Below are 9456 nucleotides of genomic sequence, written 5' to 3'. Positions count from 1 at the left end.
CCCGCCTGGCTGTCGCAAAATTCTGCTACCGAGGGAGAGAAGATACTTTTGCGTACTTTAAATACCGAGAACACGCGACGAAGTTGTGCCGTTGCTCGCGAGTACGGTTACAATACATATAAATTTATTTTTCAATGTCAAAAATAAAAATTCTTATTCCGTATATCAAATATAAACATTAATAAAACATACATTTTTTAAATATTTATCTCATCGAGAATAACATATTTCAAAGATCAAATAAATAAGCAAAGAAAATATTTTTATAATAATCAGAAGAAATAAAAAATTAAATAAATTAATAATCAACAAATTAAAATATAATGTTCACTTAAATGTTACGATAGAATGTTAAGAAGAAATTAAATAAAAATCATATGTAATTATTAACAGCTCGGAATTGCAATAACAATAATAATCAGTATAAATAATATATGCTCGTGTTCGACCTATTCATCTATACTGATTAAAAATAATATGATTTTTAATTATTTATTAATTCTAAAAGAGGGTCTCTGTTAATTATGTACAGATTAAAAAATTTGAAAAATTTTGCAAATTTTGTCTTATTTATAGGATGTCTCTGAAACGGACCTTACCCGCTGGCTACCGGAAAGACTGATACCTCTCTCGCCTATGATTCTTTTATCACCATAAGGCAGCAGACTGAAATCTCTCTTTAACTGACATACTTCAATCACATGATTGTATCGAATCTGCTCCATATTTCGTCCAAATAAAATATTCTGTCTCACTGATCCGGCAAACAGCCACGGTTCTTGACTGGCATAGGCAATTTTGCCGTTAATCTGTGAAAAAAAGTATATAAAATAATCAATTGGGCCTTGGCTTCTGTCGAGATAAAGAGAATTGCGGAATAATGTAAGTCGGAAAGTTCTCTTAATCACAAGTTAATCAGAAAATGAAAAACTGGGTATAACTGTTAAAGACGAATTATCAACATACTTGAATAAAACCTTTGTGCAAACGTAGTTCTTTCAAGATGACGTTCATCAGGCTGCTCTTGCCCGCACCGACCTGGCCGACAATAGCAATTAGTTCATTAGGACGCACATTTATGTTTATATTATGCAAGGTGTTTTCCCGTTCATAGTCCTAGGCCACTTGGCGCTGCCATTCTTGATTGAAATGCTATACTCGACATACTTCGGCTGGTCTTCGATGGTGTAGTCCTTTTTATTTTGTTCAATCAAATCTTCCTTTGCATTTTCTTCCTTCTAATGCTTTGCGTTTATTTTATTATTCTCCTTTACGCTCTCCTTGTTATTCTTCGCATCTTTGTTGTTTTCTTTGCTGTTCTTCTTCGTTTCAATCTTAGAAGATATCAATTCGTCACACATCAAGAACTTTTTTAGCCGTTTTACGGTTACAATCATTTCCGCTGCCCCTCTTATCCCTAAGTCGGACAAAATAGATAAATAAATAAAAATAAGAATATAGAATAATTTGTCTCATATTTAACGACAGATATGCTTATTGACCCTTGAAAACCCTTCTGGATGTGGTATAAAAAGTATTTAGTTTTACTGTACTCTCTAACTTTTGGATTTTATATATAATTTAATGAAGAGAATGCTAATTTAACTTTAAAGCCATCATCTCCATTTTCAATTGCGATTTTCTGCTAAACCTTTTCGAGCATAGAAATATTAGGACTGAAGCATATATTTATTATTTAATTATGGTGTTATTTTTTGTAGCGAAAAGTGCTAGCTTGAAAAAAGTATACCTGGGAACACATTTCTTGTGTGTTTAATAACTTAGATCAATCTAAGCGTTATAACAATATCATTAATTCTATATAAAGTAAAACTTTACATAAGAGAAAAATAAAACAAAAGGATCATACATTATCGTCTTTTCCTGAAATTATCACATACCTTGCGGAAGAAACATAGCCATGGATAAGCATAAACAGCTGTAATATGCGGATATCATGAACACCTTCTCAGCCGTTATTTTGTAGCCGAACAGTGTATAAGCCAGCACTGTGATGAACAATGATATTCTCGTGGTGAAAATGATGAAAGATGTGCTGACATACCTTGATATACGACGCCCACCGGATAATATTAATTTCCATTCTGCAAATGAATTCCGTAGTATTAACTTTTTTTCTGCAAAATTGTATTTATCTTTTCTGATCTGAAACGTATAAACGGAGTTTATTGGATTCGTGCCTCAACATTGAGAATTAATAAGTTCTGGCCATCTAAATTTCAAAATTAAAAAATAAATAACGTTTTATAGACAAATTAGATTTAACTACCAAGTAGTTATGAACTCAAATATCATGTTTCAATATTACTAAACATTAAGACCCATTTTGATCGAAAATGCATTCTTCTCTTATTTGTATTTGTAAACTTTATTATTGTTACTTTAAACATTTATGGTATATATGATAAATATACATAATAATAAATTTTTATTGATAAAACCTAATAGGTTTTACCTAATAGGTAAAACCTAAACTATTATTTTATTCATAAATAATATCCTCTTTTATTGTTATTATTATCTCAGCGTTTAGGCAGAATTCTTATTCATAGTTATTAAATAAACATAATTTTTTTCCTAATTATTATATATTACAAAATTGAACTAAAGAAAATTTTGTAATTAAAAATATTTTACAATTAAAGGTAAACCCTTTTAAGGTAAATATTGTACTTTAATTGTTATAGAACTTTAAATTCAAAATATTACTTTTGTCCCGATCTAGATGATTTTCCTTAATTATCACGTTACTCAATGTACAATCAACAATATGAGAATTGCATGCGTAATCAATGCAGCGGTACTAACTTCCTTGCTTTTTCTATAAGGGCGCTGAACGGATTTTCCCGTAGGTATACATTTTTATAGCTTGAATTCCACTGATGATCTCGTTCGTAAATCGCACACTCTCATTAGTTTTGATAGCGATCCTTGATCTCAACTCCGATGATTTTCTGCCCAACCACACTGAGGAATTCCGAAAACAAAACATGAAATAGGATTAGAAAAAATTTTCAATCGTTCTCCAAATAGGATATTAATTAAACAGTGTACATGTGTTGATTAGAGGAAAAAGATTTATTATAATTATAAATTTAACAATAAATTTAGAAAGGAGGAGTCTCCATAAGAGCCGATTTTGGCACCCGCCAGATTTTGTTCAAACACATAAAAATCGATTTCTTCAGGTCAATTATATTCAATTACAGTGATTTTAGCTTAAACGGAGCGATGGTGTTGCCATAGGAGTCTCTATAAAGCCGGTTTTCGGCCTATTTCAATTTCATTTTAAATAATCGGAAACGTTTCATTATTGTAAGAATTACCGAAATTAAGTGATTTTAGCTTAAACGTACGTATTTGACACCCGTTATCTTGTAACAAGTAGGTAAAAAGCTAAAATCACTTTAATTGAATATAATTGATCTCAAAAAATACATTTTTATGAGTTTGAACAAAATCTGGAGGGTGCCGAAATCGACCCTTATGCAGAGATTCCTCCTTTGATCATGTAATGAAAATTTAGAAAATTGAAAACGGAATTTTCAAATTTTAATGATTAACAGAGTTTAAATTTAGAAACTTAATTTACAATTTAGAAATAATAAAATCTTAATATTTCAGATCAAAGTTAATTTGAAATTAATTACTTCTAAGTTATTATTCATTAATCTGTATTATTATGCATTAAAATAAATTATTTGCTGCAAGATGTTATTTATTAAAATCTACTATCAATTAATTTATATTTATCAAAATTAATTGAAAATCAAAATTTCCAAATTGACAACTAAAATAAAGCAAAATGATGATTGTCAGTAGAATTACTTCTTACTTAAATGTTTTTACCTTTGTAAATGACACATATATGTACATATATAACAAGTTATTTTTAACTTAGTACTCCGATTACTTTCATTACTATAAACGATCAGCAGTAACGATAGCAGTAACTTTCTCTACCTTGTAAAGGGACGAACATTAGCAGAGCAGCGACACCGATGATAGACGATACGCCGATATCGATTACGTAGTACATTACGTATGTGAGGATAATGGTCTCTAAAGGTCCAAACCACGTACAAAGAATGGAGAAATACGAGATAGACCTCGAATCTGTTGATGTCGTTAGATAGCAAATTGACTATCTGGCCGATTGTTGTCTCGCTCAGCGCAATTCTGGTCATCTTCAACGTTTTGCGATAAATCAGTGAATAACAGGCGACGCGAAACTTCAAGTTCATATGCGTAATACCCATCAAAGTCAAATGGGTAACGAACACATTAATAGCGGAGCAGAGAATGATGCCGACGGCGCGGCGTAGCTGTACGCGTGCAACTTATCGACGTCCATAGAGTTAAAGTAGTGCAACATCTGGCCTACCAGTAACGGCTACAACACCCCCCTAGTAAAAATTAAAAGTTTCTGGCGTCAAAAAAGTGCAAACAAAGAGATTTAACGTTTCTTAGAATCTTCATTGATTTCTATTGACTCATTGCAATTTCGAATATCCATATACGTTCCCCGAACTCTCCGTAAAACATGCATGGAACATTTCTGTTGTTTTTCACACTTCTCAATAAAATTATTTCCATTAATGTTTCCTAAACACTTCACAAAAACTCATACAACACAGAAGCTTGCACCAATATTGTCGCAACGTTTGCAATGTTATATTGCAGGATCGTGCAATGTTGTTGTAATATTGTTGAAATAATTTTATAGCTCATTATAATCGTCAATGACACCGTCCAGTGTAAAAAATGACAAAAATTGGGATACAAATTCACAAGGAAATTTACAGTGTTGGCAAACGTTACTTTTTAGTTACTTTGTCGTTACTTTCTATAGTAAACAATTTGACGATGCAATTTTTTGACGGTAACGCTAATTAACTAAACGCTAAGATTGTGCTAAGATTAGAAAAGTCATTTTGAAAAGTAATTTGTCATCATTACACGTTACTTACTAAAAAGAGTAATAAGTATCGAGTAACGCATAACGTTACTTTGTTGATTGTTACCTTGTTATAATAATGATTTGATAACATCGTAAATTTTTTATGACGGTAATGGTAATATCAGAATTAGAAAAATGAATCGTTACTTGTAACGAGTTGAAAAAGTCATTCGTTATTGAAAAAAAACATGCGTTACTCGTTATAAGTAACGCGTGTAAAAAAGTAACGCGTTACAAATTAATGGAAAAGAAGTTTTTTTTTTCAATAACGAATGACTTTTTCAATCCGTTACAAGTGACGATTGATTCTTCTAACTCTGACGACATTACTGTCATAAAAAATTCACAATGTTATTATCAAATCATTATTATAGAGTAAACTAGGGTATTATGGCCATACGGAAAAGATGGCCATAGGCCATAATTTCCCCAATAATTGATAAATAGTGCATTTTTATAGTCATTCTTAAAGATAATCAATATTTACAGTAGTTCATATGAGTACACTGTTCAAAATAACAATATTATAAATATTATCTAATACTTTTTCTTTCGACTATCTGCAAAGTATTGCACGTGCCTGCTAAAAACTGTTATAATGTCTAATAAATTACAGTTAAGCTGCCATAATCAACATTACATACACAATAAAGGTGCGTAAATTGCAATGTAACCTATAATTAATACTTTTATTTTCACCATTTATTTATAAATACTATGGCTATCTTTCTTAATATTGTGGCCATCTTTTCCCTAAAAATCAGATAAGATGGCCAATGCATATTTTGATAAAATTAAAGTTGTGTTAAATATTTTCTCTTTAATTTTGATAGTATTTGTTACTTTAAGCTTCAGTGAAAGTAATATCCCAAATATTATTAAAAAGTAACAAGAATAAATGTATGTTTTTTGCATTTTAAAAAACTATGGCCATCATATCCGAGTTTACCCTAACAAGGTAACGATCAACGAAGTGATGGCGTTACAAGTAACGCAATACTGCCAACCCTGGAAATTTATAAATAAGAAATGACTACCTGATCGCGATCTCCGCAAAGGTCGCACAAATCCCATACAATATAATCTTGAGGCCAAAACATCTCATAAGGACTTTCATCAGACTGGGCTCCTTAATCTTCTTCTGTGATCCGCTCTTCGCGACGTGCTTCAGTCGACACTGGTATTCCTCGCATTCCTTCTCCCAGGCCGTTGCCCAATTTGTCACCAAGAACATCACTTGTATGCTCCTTAAGAGGTGTGTACAAATCAGTTACTTCAAGATCTCGGTGGTAACCCACCCAGAAAGTACGTAAGATCCAACTGCGGAAAAGAAAAGCAAAACATTTTACTCGCACGAATCATTAACAATTCATCTAATTTTTGATTTATGCTTCTTTCGCTGATATATTAATTTTCCAAGATACTTTAAGTAGTATCTCGCATAAATGATTTGCATTCCTCGATCTGAATCGATCCAAGATGATCCTGATCAAAGTTAATTTGAAATCAATTATTTCTAAATTGTTATTCATTAAAATCTGTTTATTATGCATTAAGATATTATAAATTATTTGCTGTAAGAGGTTATTAAAATCTACTATCAATTAATTTATATATTATTTACAGATCCATAATTTGGGCCCGCCTAGCTCGCTTATCATCATTCGAGATTTAATCTACTAATATATGTAAAACAATCGAATCAAAATGTATCTACTTATTTTTTATCTGTTATTTGTCTATTTATTATGACGATTGTTATGAAAAATAATTACTCTATAAAAATGTATTGTAATCGAAGCGCAAACTAATTGATCCATTTACACTTTAATTGAACATTTTATACATCCACGATTCTATAAAGATTTAATATTATCAAATAAAAAATACACTATTCAAAGTATAAAATCAGATAAAGCGACAAAAATGTAAAATGTTCGTACTTACGAGAACGTCAAGACGCTAAAGATGTTAGCATCCGCTCTGGGATTCTTCTCAGTATACACTTTTCCATCCATGACGGCGTTGTTTCATATGAATCTTGTCTGCAAAGATATAATTAAACTTTAATACTTACGTACACACGCGCGATTACATTTAACAATGCATCAACGGAGAAAATCTGTATCTAGATGACAAAAGACAGTTATACATATACTTCTAGGTGTTCTTGGCGGCGTATGAAATTGCGAAGTGTGTAGGTTTCGTGTAATAAGTACAAACACTTGAGTATAATGTATCCATTACATGATTTGTATCAACAACTCTCTCTTTCTGAATTAGTTTTCAAATGATTGACGCATAACTGGCAACAATTTCCTGATAACAATGTAAATAAGGATTTTGTTCTTTATTTCAAATACCAATTTTTCCTTGAGTGTATATCGATATTACTACGTAAACAGTTCTTTTATTTAAACAATTAAATATTCTAGATGTTGAAACCATTTATTTTAGTCTTTATCAGCTGTACGATATCTCGTACACATATAAATTTTTATCGTTTGTTTTTATTTTTGTAAATTATCAATCAAGAATAAATGCAATGACTAATAATGATTATAACAAGTGCTTAAAACATTTCATAGTTAATTAATTTAATAAAAAGTTATTTACATATTAGTTTCTATTTTTGATCGTTTGGCTTTGTTTCTAATCTCTACTTGTGTCTACAAATAAATATTTTTTTTAAAGAAGTTAAACCATACTCACTCATATAATAAATATACGGATATAAAACTACTCTCACAATATTATAAGTAAGAAGAAAAAAATTTATTGTTACACTTATGTTGATCACAGTAATGGAAAAATTATGTAAATGTAGCCATATTGAATCGTGACGTCAAAAACGAAAAATGACATGTTAATTTTTGTAACGTGCCACGTGTGTAAACAAAGATAATTTGGATAAAACGAAATGATGAGATCATTTTAAAATATTTGTAAAAATGGTCAAAGACGATTATCCTCCCTGACAGTTAACCTTAATGGTACTTTTTTGTACTTTTTTTGACGCCAATAGTAAACTTTTAAAATTATAGATAATAATAAAAGTATAGTTAATGACATGAACCTTGTCACTGAAAAAGTACCAGATATGGCATATCTATAGAGATATGGCGAAGGATTAAACTTTTAGTTCATAATTGCGCAAAATTTGTTCAAATTCAAATAATTTTAAAATAAATCAATGTCATTTAATAAATAAAATTATTTAACTTTAAAGTACGCATAAATCGGTGTGCATATAAGTGCATTTTACATAGTAAGTAAAAAGTAGTAATATCACATAAATTATATGATTGGTGCATCTGTGAGAAAGTAAAAAAATAAACAATAAAATGCAAAAAATAACAAAAAAATGATTAATAAATTTATTTATTTGATTAAAGTCGAAAGATAATAAAAATATAGATGTATTAAATTTGAAAGACTATAATTATTATTATTATTATCAAATAATAATTTGTATATCTATCAACGCATGGCGCAGTCTGGATTTTGTTGCGTAGGAGGAGGGAGGAGAGAGCTCCTTTTACCTACAATTGATTGTCTACAGCACCGTTTGCCTACATCTCATTAACTTATCAAATTGATTGCCTACATGTCAATTACCTACAAGCGCTTTTGCGCACAAATATCAAATTACGCTTAAATTACGTAAGAAAATAATTTATTTCTAAAGCAGAGAATAATATATGTAGGCAATGAAGCTGTAAGAAAATGTGACTTTGTTCCCGAAATTTTTATTTGTGCGCAAAAGTGCATGTAATCAATCAAGCTGTAGGCGATAATGCATGTAAGCAATCTGTAGGCACAAATGCAAGATGTAGGCAAACGGTGCTCTAGGCAATCCATTTATACACAAATGGGGTTCTTCCCCGTATGTGTAATTTTTTGTTATTATTTACGTTTTTCTGTAATATTCAGGAAGCCCTGGCGTCCTAAATGCTTTCTCTTAGCCACGCTCATGTCACTTAATTACAACAATTTAAATTTTATTTATATCTTCTATTAATATTATCGTACACAATTCAGCAAAAATAAGCTGAAGTTATTTATCGTCATTTTGATATTAAAATGACGATAAATAACGGCAGCTTGTTTATTGGGAAAATAATAATATAAATAAAGCAGTAGCGATATAATTTTTCTTATAAATTACAAATTTATCTTATTCATTGCGTTTGTTTATCAATAGCATCAACTAATTTATACCAAATATTACACACAACAGGCACATAGTATTGTGCAGACATTATACGTACAATTTAATGTTTAAAAGTGTTAAGTGCGCGTTTAAGTGCCGCTTAACTGTAATCTATATTTAGCTAGTTTTAAACCTATCAAGTGGTAGCATTACGACACAAGAACATAAAATGAAACATACAGTAGAAACAAAATGGACCGCGTGACTATCATTGTAAATGTCGTGCTCCTACCAACTTTGCAGCACTATCAATAGCTTTATC

General features: G+C 30.4%; 1 pseudogene; it reads right to left on the bottom strand.

The window, feature by feature from the left end:
* The window catches only part of LOC108763620 (probable multidrug resistance-associated protein lethal(2)03659), a 14833-nt pseudogene extending 11820 nt beyond the window's left edge, over window positions 1-3013 (bottom strand).
* Between the last annotated feature and the right edge of the window lie 6443 nt (window positions 3014-9456).

The sequence above is a fragment of the Trachymyrmex cornetzi genome, unplaced genomic scaffold (assembly GCF_001594075.2).
Source record: "Trachymyrmex cornetzi isolate Tcor2-1 unplaced genomic scaffold, Tcor1.1 scaffold370, whole genome shotgun sequence".
Classification (NCBI taxonomy): Eukaryota; Metazoa; Arthropoda; class Insecta; order Hymenoptera; family Formicidae; genus Trachymyrmex; species Trachymyrmex cornetzi.
The sequence above is the reverse complement of the archived record's forward strand: the minus strand, read 5'-3'. Positions and strand labels throughout refer to the sequence as shown.